Source organism: Lotus japonicus, chromosome 2 (assembly GCF_012489685.1).
Source record: "Lotus japonicus ecotype B-129 chromosome 2, LjGifu_v1.2".
NCBI classification, from domain to species: domain Eukaryota; kingdom Viridiplantae; phylum Streptophyta; class Magnoliopsida; order Fabales; family Fabaceae; genus Lotus; species Lotus japonicus.
Window position 1 is genome coordinate 91,785,957 of NC_080042.1, and position 17,116 is coordinate 91,803,072.

Below are 17,116 nucleotides of genomic sequence, written 5' to 3' on the forward strand. Positions count from 1 at the left end.
TTCACATTCTTCATGAACATGAAAACAATGACACAAATAATAGATATAAGGAATCACCAATAAAGCAAACGATAAACACATATTATGGAAAAAAAAGGATGTGATAGTAACACTAATCAGGATTGTAAAAGATAAATCATAAAGTATGACATCATTTTGTGTTTATACCAAGTCATCCAAGTTTGAGTTAATATTGCAAGGTACCTACAAAATTTATGAAATGTATCGGAATTTTTTTTTGGTTTGTTTGCTCTGTCCTGTTTTCTTTCCGGCACTTTCTAGGTTTTCCTATCTTTCTGTCTTTGGGTTTCTTCTGTTTGGTTTTTGTCTGGCTCGATCTTTGGGTGTATTTTCGGGTTTTTTCCGCCGGTGTTGGTTGGTTTGTATTTCCTGCTTAAGAGTTTGCTCTCAAGCCTTTTGATTATATGCAACTAAAGTAGTGTTGACAAACTACTAATAAAAAAGTCAAACTTTTTTTTTTGAAAGATAAATATATATATATTTATCTTTCAAAAAAAAAAGTTTGACTTTTTTATTAGTAGTTTTTCAACACTACTTTAGTTGCATATAATAATAAAATGTGTAAGAAATATATATTGATTCGTCTACTTGAAATTTGTCTTCTAAAGGAGAAGAACCGAAATATATAGGGAGTTTATGATCTTTTATAGTATATCAAGTAACAATTTTGTGTCTAAGGGTGACGACTGTCCTATTACCACAACGTGATTCCACCCTTAGTACATTCATTAAAAAATTATTCTTTTTTTGAAAATGGAAGAAATAGCACGTGATTCTTTTTCAAAAAATTCAACGTGTCAATACATTAGATAACAACTGTGATTCTGTTACATATTTAATTTAAAAAAAAAGTGATTATTAAACAATAGATGAAATAGAAGAGTCTGAAATGCTAAGGAAAGTGGACAAAAAAGAATCACCAATAAAGTAGATGATAAATACATATTAATCATGGAAAAAAAAAGAACGTGATAGTAGCACAAATCTGAATTGTGAAAGATAAATCATAAAGTATGACCTCATTTTTTTTATTTCAAGTCATCCATGTTTGAGCCAATATTGCAGGGTGCCTACAAAATTTAAGATATATATCAGACTTTGTACATACTTGTTTTAATCAATAAAGAATTATTTCACTGTAAGGGAAAATAGAACGAACCTTAAACCGACAATAATATTTTTGCATCAGATGTTCATCAACTTATAAGATGTCATAGACATCATGTTAACAATGAAATAAAGTTAGGTCACTTAGAAGTCAGTTTGTATTAAAAAAACTATTAAGATAAAAAATTAAACTAACCACTCATATGTTCTAAAAAACTTCTTGGTAGACAACATTGCGCTTGGAGTTTGAAACTACCCCTTGTTTATCCCCTAGTGTTTTTTACCCGTGCGTTGCACGGCAAATTGATTGTTGGAGTTGACATTAATAAAAAATATAACAAAATGTGATGAGTATAGAGAAATACGTGTGGTATAGAGTAAATTATATAAGTTGTTTGTATGAGAGCTGTGATAGTAGAGAAAGAATGACGTAGATTCTCTCCCATCGTTGGGTTAAATAGAGAATAAGAGAGGGAATTAGTTTGCCATGAATCGACATTTAAATAAAAATAAAAATATCAAAATATAAAAATAATGATAGGCTTAATAAATTAATAAGATTACTCCCTCCCAATAACCAAAAAAATTAATAAGATTACAATTGGAAAGCTAAAAAAATTGATCAAACTTTGTTCTATGTCTACTCAAAATGAGAAGATTGAAAAAATACATTGGACTGTAAGGCCCGAGTTTTTAGGCTTATGTTAAGTGAATAAACTTTTTATTCACGATTAGGGTTGATGTAATGTGAAGGGAAACCTGAACGAAAGTTTATTAAATGAAATATATTTATGAAGGAGAAAGTTCAGGAAAAGTTCAAGGATTTCATTATGATCGATAAAAGTTATAGCACGAACGTTTTACGCTTAAACCTAGGTCAGAAACCCTAGTATATAGCTAATTTTCACTTTTAGGCACGATGGCAGTTAATTCCAAAAATCTTCAGAGAAATGTTAGAACTTCTCTTTTTCCATATATCACAATCGTTTCGAGGCGAAACTCTAGGATCTACGAACGTCCGATTCCAATCATCGGAAGTTTGCCGAAACCGAATCCCTGGTATTTCAAAACCCTAGAATTTCTCGACAATGAAGACTTTATCTATTCAGAGCTTCAAATGAATATTCTACACGCGTACACCCATTTCTCTTGATGATTTCAATCTTTCTTCCGAAGGAAGTTTTCCATTCCGACATTCAATGCAAAAAGCAACTTATCGGGTAAAATAGTTTTATACCGACTATGCTTTAGTTGCCAAAAATACAAGGAGACCTCTTTATAGTTTTGGAATTCTTTTGCCAAAACATATCTAACAATTCATGGAGAATGACGCCGGAAAAATCGGATTCGCGAAACTTTCATTTTCCCGCGAATTTCCACCTTCTATATATAGCAAATAAAGGAAGAAAAAACACAATTTTCCTCCATTTTCTCTCCTCTAAACCGCGGCCAAGAACAAGGAAGAAGGAAGAAGAGTTTTTCTTCATCGTTTGCTTGATCGTTGATCCGTTAGTTGCTACTTCAAGGCTTCGAGGTATAGTCGCTAATCCTTACCTCTGATCGCTTTTTCCATAGCTTTTCTGTAGAGTTTTCTGAGCGGATAGTTTATGGGTTTTTGCAAAACTATCCTGAATCTTTCATTTCTGATTCTAAACCTCTTCTATATGTGCCCAAGATCACTTCTGCCGGATTAGATTTTCCGTTATGTCGCCGGAATTCCGCCGGAATCAATTCTAGCCTAAAATACCCATTTATGTAGTTTTTGAGTAAAGTTCCACCCTTTAGGCTGAAAACTATCGCCTTAGCTTAGTGCTAGTAGGATTAGTTGTCATAAACGTCGTTGGTGACGTCCCTGCAAAATTTTATTTTTGGGATTTCAGTTTTGAAAATCCTAAGTTAAAAATCATGACCAAAATACCCCTGCGACAGTTTTTGATCCGATAATTTTTCCGAGTTCAGAATACCCTTAGTTACGGCTTATGAAAACATAGGAACCAAGTTTGATCGAAGAAAAATCGAGCCCCTTAATTGTGTAAAGTGGCCGAGCCTATTAGAGGGGGAGGAAGAAATTTCCTTTTCCGAAAACTTGTCCTTTCGCGCTAGATTATCGTACCTTAGAGTATAGATTACTTCGAGTAACCTTAGTAAGTATCGATAACTTAGTTTCCGATAGATTCTTATAGTATTCTGTGATTTCATTGTAAAGGTACTTTTGAGGATTTCTCTGAGGACCAACACTTTGAGTGCGAGGAAGCACTAGTTGATCATTCTGGAGAACTTTCAGGTGAGGGCTTCTCACTGAATCTCTAGTTAATGCTTAGGGTCGATGTTTCGACATTGTTTACTGTTTATGCACTGAGATTGTGTGTGATTGAAAATGTTTTCTGAGGCTTCGGCTGACAATGTAGATGATTCATCTACTGAATGTTTTTGAGGATTGACTTACATGCTATGTGCTATGTGGGTAATCTAGGATGTGTGGTGCATGCTTTATATGCTAAGTGCTAAGTGTTAATGTTGAGATTTCTTGATATATGACATGTTGATTGTGATGATTTAAATATGCTTTACACTGGAAATCTGAGATTCTGAATGGTGAGAATAGCGGGCAGGTCATGCCGATTTTATTTTGAGAGTTTTGAGAAAGTTTGATAGGACGAACGAGGTTCGGGCCTTGATTTTGTTTAGTGGATCGAGACATCCTCTGGAAGCGACTTGGGATTGGGAGATCCTGCAAATGTATAAGACTTGCGATAAGACAAAATGGAATCTATTTTATAAAGAAAACTCATAAGACCTTAAATAACCTCTAAATCTTTAAGTAATGATAACAACCTCGAAGGAAGGCATTGAAAGTGAAATCTTAATTTTGGAAAACGAGGAGTGTCGTCGGATCCAAGCGTTGAGTATGTTGTCGTTGTGCTGTTGGAGCAGCGTTTGATGTTGTGCTGTTGGAGCAGCGTTTATTGTTGTGATGTTGGAGCAGCGTGTGTTATTGTGCTGTTGGAGCAGCGTGTGTGGTGGTGCTGTTGGAGCAGCTATGTGTCGTTATGAAGTGTGTCTTTTGGTCGCAGAATCGACTTTACCTTAGGGTAAGCTTTTAGAGACTTTAACTTCCCTAGAACACGTGGCGACGTGTCGAGTGAGGTCGGAGACGTTGTTTGACTAATCATTTTGCATACATGCAACATTAATGAGGTATTAACACAGGACGTACTCTGGACCTCGTCGGTTTCCAAAATGGTCATAAGACCCGGAATGCCGTGAAAGAGCGTTTGTAGACGTCTCTTGTAGCAGACCGAAATGGCAGACCTACGGGTTTACTGCTGATCTGACTACCCAGTGGGAGTAAGAGACATCACGGGCCGAAATGGCACCACCGTGGCTGGTGAAGGGCTGATCCGATGATGTCCATCCGTTCCAGATTGCATATTGGTTGACTGGGTTAACCTGCATATCATTTCATGCAACATGCATACTGACATAGTTGATGAGTGTGTTTGATACTTGTTAGTTCTACTTGATGCATGTTAACTGTGATTTACAGTCGTTATATTCTTTGTGGAAATATGCAACCCTAGGATGTTATCCTTAGTTATAAGCCTAAGTGGCTATTATCTTATTTATATCTATTGGTGCTATTATTTACATAATTCTTTGGAGTTGACCCTCGCGTCTTCTGTGTGTGCTTTGACGAACAAACGCCCTTTGTCAGATGTCTTTGGCGGGCTGATTCATGATGGTTCATCCTTCGGGAGGAACTAGGGTTGAGATGCGGGAACTGGAGCGTATCGCGGTAGCGAGAGGAGGACGGATGGTGTACATAGACTAGGTCGTTCTGGATTTCAAATTCGGACGACGATCACGCTAGCATGTAGGAATGAGTGTTAGTGTGAGCTCCTCGAGATGGGATTAGTGTAGGAGTAGAGTCTTAGCTCTGAACTTTATTTGTTTCATTCGGGACAGGGTAGTTTCCCACCTATAGCTTTTTGTGTGGTTTCTTTACGGGAATCACAGAGAGTTGGTTGGACTTAGGAGGTCTTGTTTCAGGCCGATGGGCCAGCTTATTCTCAGTTTTGAGGGATAGTGTTGCGGACACTTAACTTTAGATTTGGTTTGTACATTTTGCCTTCGGGCGCTACACTTTTCTTTCCGTCACTGGAGGTTACTCGTGACGAGGTTGTTACTTACAGCAGGGGCTGTTTATATATTGTATATTAGCTCTATTACTTTTCGCTTTTGGGTTTTATTTAATTCAGTCTTGTCTTAGTTATTATATCGAAAAAAAAAATATTCACGTATTTCCGCATTAAGTTTACTTTTGGTTACTAAAGTGACGCCACCGAAATCGGGGTGTTACATTGTGGTATCAGAGCACGGTCGAGTCTTTCGGGAGTTGTTGGGGAATAGGTCTTCTGTGCTAGGTTGTGTGACTCTGCAAAGAGTGAAAATTGATTGTCTGCAAGCGATTTTTCGCTTAAAAATTGATTGAAGTTATTGCTTAATCATATTGTATAGTTATGGAAATGCTATCTTATGATGAGTACTAACTGTTTGTTTGACTAAGCGTAGGATGGTAAGCCCTGATCGAATGGCAATGGCAATAGCTACCATGATTGAGGCAATGATGAATCAGGCTGCTGAGGACGCTTACAGACGCGCTGAGGAGGCGGCACGTGAGCAACCTCAACCGCTAATCGAGGCGTCCAAGCACCAGCAAAGCAGGTTGGACCGAGCTAGAACTGGAGGGCCAGTGAGGTCAGGTTCTCAGGAGTACCGACCGTGGAAGCCATACCAGCATCTCGAGGGAAGAGACCCTATTCCGGGATCACGTAAGTCGACGACCGCAACCATTGGCCAGGAGGCTGTGTCATGCTACCGTTGTGGAAAGCTTGGACACTACGCCTTTCAGTGCTCGGTGGCTGGAACAAAATGCTGGAAGTGCAGACAACGTGGACATTTGGTCGTGAACTGTAGGACGTTCCAGGCGGGACCGTCTGATAACAAGATGAAGGACAAGTTTTCCGCCATAGATAGAGGGGCAAGGAAACAAGTGACCTGTTTCAGATGTGGGATGCCAGGGCACTATGCCAATGCTTGTCCCGACGCGAGGCCCAAATGCTATAATTGTAACAAAATGGGGCATACTGCCGGTCGGTGCATAGCACCCAAGGCTGAACCAACTGTCAACACTGCTTGTGGTAAGCGTTCTGCTGCTAAAGCAAGAGTTTACACCATGGACGGTGAGAGAGCTGAGGGGTTTGTCAGAGGAGAGCGCAAGGACGATGGTAACATTCTAACCATTCTTTCTCATTTCAGTATAATATATTCCATTACTCTCGTAGCGTGTGCAAACACACCTAACTTATTTATACTGTCTAAGCTTTGACCTTATAGTTATTACGCCTACTAATACCTTATTTGAACGTAGCTCGTATTTTAGCTATAGAAGTACCCGAGGTTTAAGATAACACGTTAAGCCTAGAAAGTCGTCTTGTACCGATGCGTCTGACCAGAAGCTAGAAGCTAAGGAATGAATCTTAGAGAGATTTCGTATGGATATTATACCTATGATGTCGGGAGTGTGTAGTTCCGAAGCGACATCATTGAGGATTTAATATCAAGATATTTGTGACTATTGGATGATAGGAACTCATTGACTGATCCAGTAGGTTTTTCTAGATTTCCACCTTCGATGTATTAGGTCTGATCAACTTAATATTGAGGGGGTGATATTCGGAATCACAGCTGGCTATGGACTTTGATAGAAGGATTGGTAAGATTAACTTGATCTGATCGAAGATTAGTTGAATTTGGGAGGAAAGTTCGTGTTAAGCACTTGATTGTACAAGATTAAGAATTGAACCTTTGGAAGTTGATGATTGTCGTATAGACATTAATTGGTTGGTTCGTGTGATTACTCCAAGTAGAAGTAGACTCAGTCAAAAGATTTAATGTTGGAAACATATTAGGTATTTTCTCGGAAGTTATGAAGTCATAAGTTATGTGATTACAGAGTGGAATTGTTAGAGACCAAATAGGTTGGATTTAATCAGGTTATAGATGATAGCTTGATAAGTAGCAAGATGGAGAAGAATTAACTTGGAACTAGATTGTTGTAGTCGAGTTCGAGGAATAAGTTTTGCTAAGTACATGATTAATTTGTGGAGACATTATAGTCTTAAGAAATGAATTTTCACTTGAAAAGTGTTAAAGGGTCAAAGGACATTACCGATGCAAACTTGATAAAAGTTTAGATTTTAAGCCCAGGAAGTTTAAGTTGAATGTGTAAGACTTAGAGAATCGTCAGGAGTTTTCGGGAGTGACTAAGTGTTGAATCAATGATTAAGTAGAAAAAGAAAGTTTTAGCATAAGTTGAATCCTTGAGGTTGTTGATATGGATTTCAAAGAAAATATGCTCAGATTACTAAGTGAGATTTACTAAGTTGGATTGGAATCTTAGGGTTAAGATTGACCTTGAGAGTTGAGAATCACGTACGAGTAGGAGATTGGAGATCTGAAGATGAGTTGCGGATTAAGGCCTTGAGGTATAGTATAAGAGAGATCTTGAAGTAAAGAAATTCTGAGTTGTGTAGAGTGTTAAAGTTGGTTATAAGTTGGTAATCAATTGATGTTGATTATGAGACTGCGGACATAATGAACCATGTGATAAGATTTGAATGATGTTAGCATAATAAGTTATGACTATGGATATCAAGATCCAGTTATGAGTGTGAGAACGTGACGACACTTATCAGGTTGTATGGGTAAGCGGAGGAGTTATAGTTTTAAGAAATGGATATTCACTTAAGGAGTATTGAGGGATTAAGAAGTTTATCGACGAGATGGTAATCAAGTTACAAGAAGGAAAGTGTTAGTATTAAGATGAATACTTGAAGTTATCATATTTGGACAGGCTACTCAGAGTCTAATAGTGAATGGAACTTTGTCATGGATTTCGGTGATGCATGCTAGAGTTAGCAAGTGAATTTTGCTCAGTTGAATAAGAATCCTATGATTAAGATTGACTTAGGGAGTTGAAAATCATGTATGAATAAGGGATGTAGTGGTGATAGCAGTTACGATAGTAGTTGAACCTCAGAAGGTTGGAGGATCGGATGATAAAATGACTAGTTAAGACCTTTGGGGTACAGTTATGAACTGATCTTCTAGAGGATAAGTCTCGATTTATGCGAAGCGTTAGGAATTTCAGTAAGTCTAAATTGGTTTGAGTAAGGAAGGTCTTGAGGTTTTGAGACAACAATAATGGATTGTTAGATAATAAGAGGATGATTAGCTTGTGAGTGGTCGATGAATTGATGATAAAGGGGATGAGTCTTGTCATATACAAGGTATTAAGACTCAAGGTCGAGTTTTAATTTGAATGATGACTAAGTAGAAGATTGATTTCATGGTGCGAGCGACGATATTTACGGAGTTGGAAGTGACATTAATGGATTATTAGATTCCAACGTAATGTTTCGTCTAGGAGTGATCAAGCGATTGAGTTGAGTTTTGGATCATGAGTGCACGTCACGAGGACAAGTTGAGCATTCACTCCGGAGCATAGAGATGTACCGAGTTTCTAATCAACATTTTGGACGAACAAAAGCAAGGGAACGAGTGGTTAATGTTGTGCAATTGCACGAATGCCAACAAGTATTACTTCAAACGGAGACCCAACGCAAGTGGTCGAACCAGACAACATAGAGTTGGAAGATGATATGTCTTTTGAGACGCCGTCGAACCAGCATTGGGGCTAGAAGAGTGAAACAATCGAAGGGAAAGCAGAGTGTTTTAGTGAAAAGTTATTTGGAACAAAGACACGGACGGTGCTATATGGGTATTAGAAGAAAAGATCAAGGAATAATATCCAGAACTTTTACGGACCCTTAAGTTTCGAGGACGAAACTTTCTTTTTGGAGGGTAGTAATGTAAGGCCCGAGTTTTTAGGCTTATGTTAAGTGAATAAACTTTTTATTCACGATTAGGGTTGATGTAATGTGAAGGGAAACCTGAACGAAAGTTTATTAAATGAAATATATTTATGAAGGAGAAAGTTCAGGAAAAGTTCAAGGATTTCATTATGATCGATAAAAGTTATAGCACGAACGTTTTACGCTTAAACCTAGGTCAGAAACCCTAGTATATAGCTAATTTTCACTTTTAGGCACGATGGCAGTTAATTCCAAAAATCTTCAGAGAAATGTTAGAACTTCTCTTTTTCCATATATCACAATCGTTTCGAGGCGAAACTCTAGGATCTACGAACGTCCGATTCCAATCATCGGAAGTTTGCCGAAACCGAATCCCTGGTATTTCAAAACCCTAGAATTTCTCGACAATGAAGACTTTATCTATTCAGAGCTTCAAATGAATATTCTACACGCGTACACCCATTTCTCTTGATGATTTCAATCTTTCTTCCGAAGGAAGTTTTCCATTCCGACATTCAATGCAAAAAGCAACTTATCGGGTAAAATAGTTTTATACCGACTATGCTTTGGTTGCCAAAAATACAAGGAGACCTCTTTATAGTTTTGGAATTCTTTTGCCAAAACATATCTAACAATTCATGGAGAATGACGCCGGAAAAATCGGATTCGCGAAACTTTCATTTTCCCGCGAATTTCCACCTTCTATATATAGCAAATAAAGGAAGAAAAAACACAATTTTCCTCCATTTTCTCTCCTCTAAACCGCGGCCAAGAACAAGGAAGAAGGAAGAAGAGTTTTTCTTCATCGTTTGCTTGATCGTTGATCCGTTAGTTGCTACTTCAAGGCTTCGAGGTATAGTCGCTAATCCTTACCTCTGATCGCTTTTTCCATAGCTTTTCTGTAGAGTTTTCTGAGCGGATAGTTTATGGGTTTTTGCAAAACTATCCTGAATCTTTCATTTCTAATTCTAAACCTCTTCTATATGTGCCCAAGATCACTTCTGCCGGATTAGATTTTCCGTTATGTCGCCGGAATTCCGCCGGAATCAATTCTAGCCTAAAATACCCATTTATGTAGTTTTTGAGTAAAGTTCCACCCTTTAGGCTGAAAACTATCGCCTTAGCTTAGTGCTAGTAGGATTAGTTGTCATAAACGTCGTTGGTGACGTCCCTGCAAAATTTTATTTTTGGGATTTCAGTTTTGAAAATCCTAAGTTAAAAATCATGACCAAAATACCCCTGCGACAGTTTTTGATCCGATAATTTTTCCGAGTTCAGAATACCCTTAGTTACGGCTTATGAAAACATAGGAACCAAGTTTGATCGAAGAAAAATCGAGCCCCTTAATTGTGTAAAGTGGCCGAGCCTATTAGAGGGGGAGGAAGAAATTTCCTTTTCCGAAAACTTGTCCTTTCGCGCTAGATTATCGTACCTTAGAGTATAGATTACTTCGAGTAACCTTAGTAAGTATCGATAACTTAGTTTCCGATAGATTCTTATAGTATTCTGTGATTTCATTGTAAAGGTACTTTTGAGGATTTCTCTGAGGACCAACACTTTGAGTGCGAGGAAGCACTAGTTGATCATTCTGGAGAACTTTCAGGTGAGGGCTTCTCACTGAATCTCTAGTTAATGCTTAGGGTCGATGTTTCGACATTGTTTACTGTTTATGCACTGAGATTGTGTGTGATTGAAAATGTTTTCTGAGGCTTCGGCTGACAATGTAGATGATTCATCTACTGAATGTTTTTGAGGATTGACTTACATGCTATGTGCTATGTGGGTAATCTAGGATGTGTGGTGCATGCTTTATATGCTAAGTGCTAAGTGTTAATGTTGAGATTTCTTGATATATGACATGTTGATTGTGATGATTTAAATATGCTTTACACTGGAAATCTGAGATTCTGAATGGTGAGAATAGCGGGCAGGTCATGCCGATTTTATTTTGAGAGTTTTGAGAAAGTTTGATAGGACGAACGAGGTTCGGGCCTTGATTTTGTTTAGTGGATCGAGACATCCTCTGGAAGCGACTTGGGATTGGGAGATCCTGCAAATGTATAAGACTTGCGATAAGACAAAATGGAATCTATTTTATAAAGAAAACTCATAAGACCTTAAATAACCTCTAAATCTTTAAGTAATGATAACAACCTCGAAGGAAGGCATTGAAAGTGAAATCTTAATTTTGGAAAACGAGGAGTGTCGTCGGATCCAAGCGTTGAGTATGTTGTCGTTGTGCTGTTGGAGCAGCGTTTGATGTTGTGCTGTTGGAGCAGCGTTTATTGTTGTGATGTTGGAGCAGCGTGTGTTATTGTGCTGTTGGAGCAGCGTGTGTGGTGGTGCTGTTGGAGCAGCTATGTGTCGTTATGAAGTGTGTCTTTTGGTCGCAGAATCGACTTTACCTTAGGGTAAGCTTTTAGAGACTTTAACTTCCCTAGAACACGTGGCGACGTGTCGAGTGAGGTCGGAGACGTTGTTTGACTAATCATTTTGCATACATGCAACATTAATGAGGTATTAACACAAGACGTACTCTGGACCTCGTCGGTTTCCAAAATGGTCATAAGACCCGGAATGCCGTGAAAGAGCGTTTGTAGACGTCTCTTGTAGCAGACCGAAATGGCAGACCTACGGGTTTACTGCTGATCTGACTACCCAGTGGGAGTAAGAGACATCACGGGCCGAAATGGCACCACCGTGGCTGGTGAAGGGCTGATCCGATGATGTCCATCCGTTCCAGATTGCATATTGGTTGACTGGGTTAACCTGCATATCATTTCATGCAACATGCATACTGACATAGTTGATGAGTGTGTTTGATACTTGTTAGTTCTACTTGATGCATGTTAACTGTGATTTACAGTCGTTATATTCTTTGTGGAAATATGCAACCCTAGGATGTTATCCTTAGTTATAAGCCTAAGTGGCTATTATCTTATTTATATCTATTGGTGCTATTATTTACATAATTCTTTGGAGTTGACCCTCGCGTCTTCTGTGTGTGCTTTGACGAACAAACGCCCTTTGTCAGATGTCTTTGGCGGGCTGATTCATGATGGTTCATCCTTCGGGAGGAACTAGGGTTGAGATGCGGGAACTGGAGCGTATCGCGGTAGCGAGAGGAGGACGGATGGTGTACATAGACTAGGTCGTTCTGGATTTCAAATTCGGACGACGATCACGCTAGCATGTAGGAATGAGTGTTAGTGTGAGCTCCTCGAGATGGGATTAGTGTAGGAGTAGAGTCTTAGCTCTGAACTTTATTTGTTTCATTCGGGACAGGGTAGTTTCCCACCTATAGCTTTTTGTGTGGTTTCTTTACGGGAATCACAGAGAGTTGGTTGGACTTAGGAGGTCTTGTTTCAGGCCGATGGGCCAGCTTATTCTCAGTTTTGAGGGATAGTGTTGCGGACACTTAACTTTAGATTTGGTTTGTACATTTTGCCTTCGGGCGCTACACTTTTCTTTCCGTCACTGGAGGTTACTCGTGACGAGGTTGTTACTTACAGCAGGGGCTGTTTATATATTGTATATTAGCTCTATTACTTTTCGCTTTTGGGTTTTATTTAATTCAGTCTTGTCTTAGTTATTATATCGAAAAAAAAAATATTCACGTATTTCCGCATTAAGTTTACTTTTGGTTACTAAAGTGACGCCACCGAAATCGGGGTGTTCTATTAAGATAAAAAATTAAACTAACCACTCATATGTTCTAAAAAACTTCTTGGTAGACAACATTGCGCTTGGAGTTTGAAACTACCCCTTGTTTATCCCCTAGTGTTTTTTACCCGTGCGTTGCACGGCAAATTGATTGTTGGAGTTGGCATTAATAAAAAATATAACAAAATGTGATGAGTATAGAGAAATACGTGTGGTATAGAGTAAATTATATAAGTTGTTTGTATGAGAGCTGTGATAGTAGAGAAAGAATGACGTAGATTCTCTCCCATCGTTGGGTTAAATAGAGAATAAGAGAGGGAATTAGTTTGCCATGAATCGACATTTAAATAAAAATAAAAATATCAAAATATAAAAATAATGATAGGCTTAATAAATTAATAAGATTACTCCCTCCCAATAACCAAAAAAATTAATAAGATTACAATTGGAAAGCTAAAAAAATTGATCAAACTTTGTTCTATGTCTACTCAAAATGAGAAGATTGAAAAAATACATTGGACCCACAAAATCTGCCACTTTATCTCTCATCCCTTGCCAATCAAACACACTAACTCTTATCTCTCTCTCCTCTATTTCTCTCTTCTCTTTCACTACCATATCAAACAAAGCATTAGAGAACCTAGTTGAATAGTTTAGCAAGGCTATAACAAAATGGCATAGGAGTTCTTGGAAAATAATTTTAAAATTTCTTTAAATTATTTTTCAAATCTTATCCAATATAGCTTTTGTTTGAAAGTAACATATCCACTTCATTAGCATTCTTTGTGTGCAATCACCCTCCTCTCTCTCTCTCTGTCTCTCTATTCTCCTGCCTACAACTCATTTCCTTCTTCTAGCTTCTCATACCTTATTTCAAGTAGTGCCTTGATTTCTTTAAGGCATTTGATTCAAATTAGCCTAATTGAACCAACCAAAACACATAAAGAATAAAATTAAAAACAGACACATAAGTAGCTTCAAACCAATACATTAATCTTATGAATCAAATGCTAGACATAAAGAACTTTTAACTAAAAGGATTCATTCTCCTACCTCAGAAATTAAAAGCATTAAGCCACATGCTTTTCCTTCCCAAACTCTATCTCGAGCCTTTAGTGTACTTCAACAATTCTTCTCTAATTTTTTTTTGAAATCTCCTGCATTCTTCATTCCTTAGCATAGTCTGAAAAAAAAATCATAATATGTCTTAGATCAAGAAAATCATTTCAACCTACAATATTATATCAAGAAACTGATTTTGGAGCAACACGCGTAGGTAGATTGGCGGAACCGTCACCTATAACCCGAGTCAAAATAAGATTAGACATAAACAAAACTATGCAAAGAAGGAATTTGAAGAGGAAAAGGGAGAATGCTCACCACTTTTTCCGGCCAGCTCTCCAATTGAGTCATGGAACGTGACAAAGAGGGGAGTCGAAGCCATCATTATAAATTTAGTAAGGAGTAGTAGTAAATCTTCTTTCAAAATATAATTTATTTAAATCTTAGATAATTAGGGAAAATCTTTTAAAATTCAGGTTTCAAGATAAAATAGCACAACATGCACAACATAAGAGAGGCTATCTAACAAATTGACAATAAAAACAAAACAAAATCTTTAAAAAATATTTAATAAAAATACGATAAAAATTCGGATTTTTTTAGAGTATTAATTAATTTAAGATAAAAATAAACCACCTAAATCCTAATTGATTTATACTCTAAAAATAACTCTAAAATATAATAAAATATTTCCTGTAGAATCACATACAAAGGAGAATAAAAAAACATAAAAAACAAATCAAAATATTGCAAAATTCCATATAGAATATAAAATGGACTCACCATCCATGGCTTCCATAGAATCTCTTTTGGTGGAATATCTATAAAAAAAAACCTGAAGAAAAGAATTTAAAATTAGTATGGCAAGTGATGAACGAAATTGACCTTGAAGTCAAACATGAGTGAATGAAAGTTAAAGGTAAAGTAAAATAAAATTGAAAAAACCATAACATATTATGCAAGCAAATGAAGAAAATAATTTGAAACCTCCATCTGCAACCTTCCCAATCAGTCAAAGGCAGCAAATCGGAGGGATGCGATTGCAAGTCGATGGCAAAGTGGTTTCGTTGAGAGATGAGACGATTTTGTGGGGGTGGTTCCGTTCAGTTGAGAGATGAGATGAAAATTGCAAGGAGGAGATGAATTCCATGGAGGAGATAGTGGAGGTAGGCAGGGTTTTAAGAGGGTTTTTGTTGATGGGATGTATTATTGATTTAAATCACTTATCACAGATTTTATATTAAGATAAAATCATGAAATAAACAACATAAATCCTAATCAAATCTAAAATTAAAAAATGTACCAAATAAATATAGATAAAAACTATCAAAATCTAGCAAATCACAATAAAAACTCATAAAATCAGGAATTAATTAAAAATCCGAAAATTCAATAAAAATACCATAAAAAAATAAATAATAATATAAATTAAGATAAAATACAGAAATAAACAACATAAATCCTAATCAAATCTAAAATTTAAAAATGCACTAAATAAAAATAGATAAAAACTATCAAAATCTAGCAAATCACAATAAAAACTCATAAAATCCGGAATTAATTAAAAATCTGAAAATTCAATAAAAATACCATAAAAATTAATTAATACTCTAAAAATAAATCAAAAATAAATTAAGATAAAATCAAGAAATAAAAAACCTAAATCCTAATCAAATCTAAAATTTAAAAAATTTATTTTTTTATTAAGGAGAAATAAGGTAAGTAAAAATCAGGGCACATGTGGCAAGTAGGGCCAAGGAGAAAGAGCTTACATGTAAAATATTAGGTGAGAATTAATCTGGGAGCGACACGTCACTAACTTGGCATGTGAGAGCGACACGTCATGCTAGAAGTTGTTCTTTTCTAATATATATAAAATTTAAAAATGTTCTAAATAAATATAGATAAAAACTATCAAAATCTAGCAAATCACAATAAAAACTCATAAAATCCGAAATTAATTAAAAATCCGAAAATTCAATAAAAATACCATAAAAAATAATTAATACTCTAAAAATAAATAAAAATATAAATTAAGATAAAATACAAAAATAAACAACATAAACCCTAATCAAATCTAAAATTTAAAAATGTACTAAATAAAAATAGATAAAAACTATCAAAATCTAGCAAATCACAATAAAAACTCATAAAATCCGGAATTAATTAAAAATCCAAAAATTCAATAAAAATACCATAAAAATTAATTAATACTCTAAAAATAAATCAAAACTAAATTAAGATAAAATCAAGAAATAAAAAACCTAAATCCTAATCAAATCTAAAATTTAAAAATGTATTTTTTTATTAAGGAGAAATAAGGTAAGTAAAAATCAGGGCACATGTGGCAAGTGGGGCCAAGGAGAAAGAGCTTACATGTAAAATATTATGTGAGAATTAATCTGGGAGCGACACGTCACTAACTTGGCCTGTGAGAGCGACACGTCATGCTAGAAGTTGTTCTTTTCTAATATATATAGATAGATATATTGAAAATTCTTTTGAAAACAATAGTAAAAAGTTTGACAATTTGTGAATACATTATATACAATATAATAATATTTATATGTTTTAAAGTAAAAAAGTGTTCTACTTGTGATTTCAGATCCTAATGTTTAAAATTTCTATAAAAAAATATAAACATAAATTGAATTTATGACGGAGAAAATCAAGGGAACTTGAATTTAAAAATATCATGTTGTTTGAATTTGAGAGATTTTCGTTAACATTTTGCTTTAAGGGATGAGAGAGAATATGGAAAAAAAATTGAAAATTTGAGATAATTAAAAAGTAATGACATGACTGATCTGAAAGTGAGTTTTTAGCTAGAGTGCCTCTCTGATTAGGATAAAGACTCTATTTCATTAGATAACATGGTGGATTAAGCGTGAGTATATTAATAAATAACATTAAAATATAAGAACATTTATTTCAATCAAGAGTGTCTATGGTTTTATTAATTGTATCTATATTTTTAGTTATTAATATTATTAATTAGGGAAAATATTCTATTTATGTTTTAAAAATACATCAACACGGTTATTTTGAAAAATAAAGGTTTGGTTACACTTTTAGTTCTCTTACTTTAGCACATGTATAATTTTTGTCCCCTAGTTTCTTCACTTAATTTTAGTCATGCTTTTTAATTTTAGTAAAATAATAATAATAAGGGACGTAATTTTGGTCCTCTCATATTCTCATTTTTTAACAATGGGATAAAAAAAAGATTTGCTTTGTTGACCCAAAATAAAAATTGCTTTGGGCTATTTCTTCAGTTTCAACATCCAGCCTCCTCTATCTCATAATCTTTCCTACTTCTCATTCTA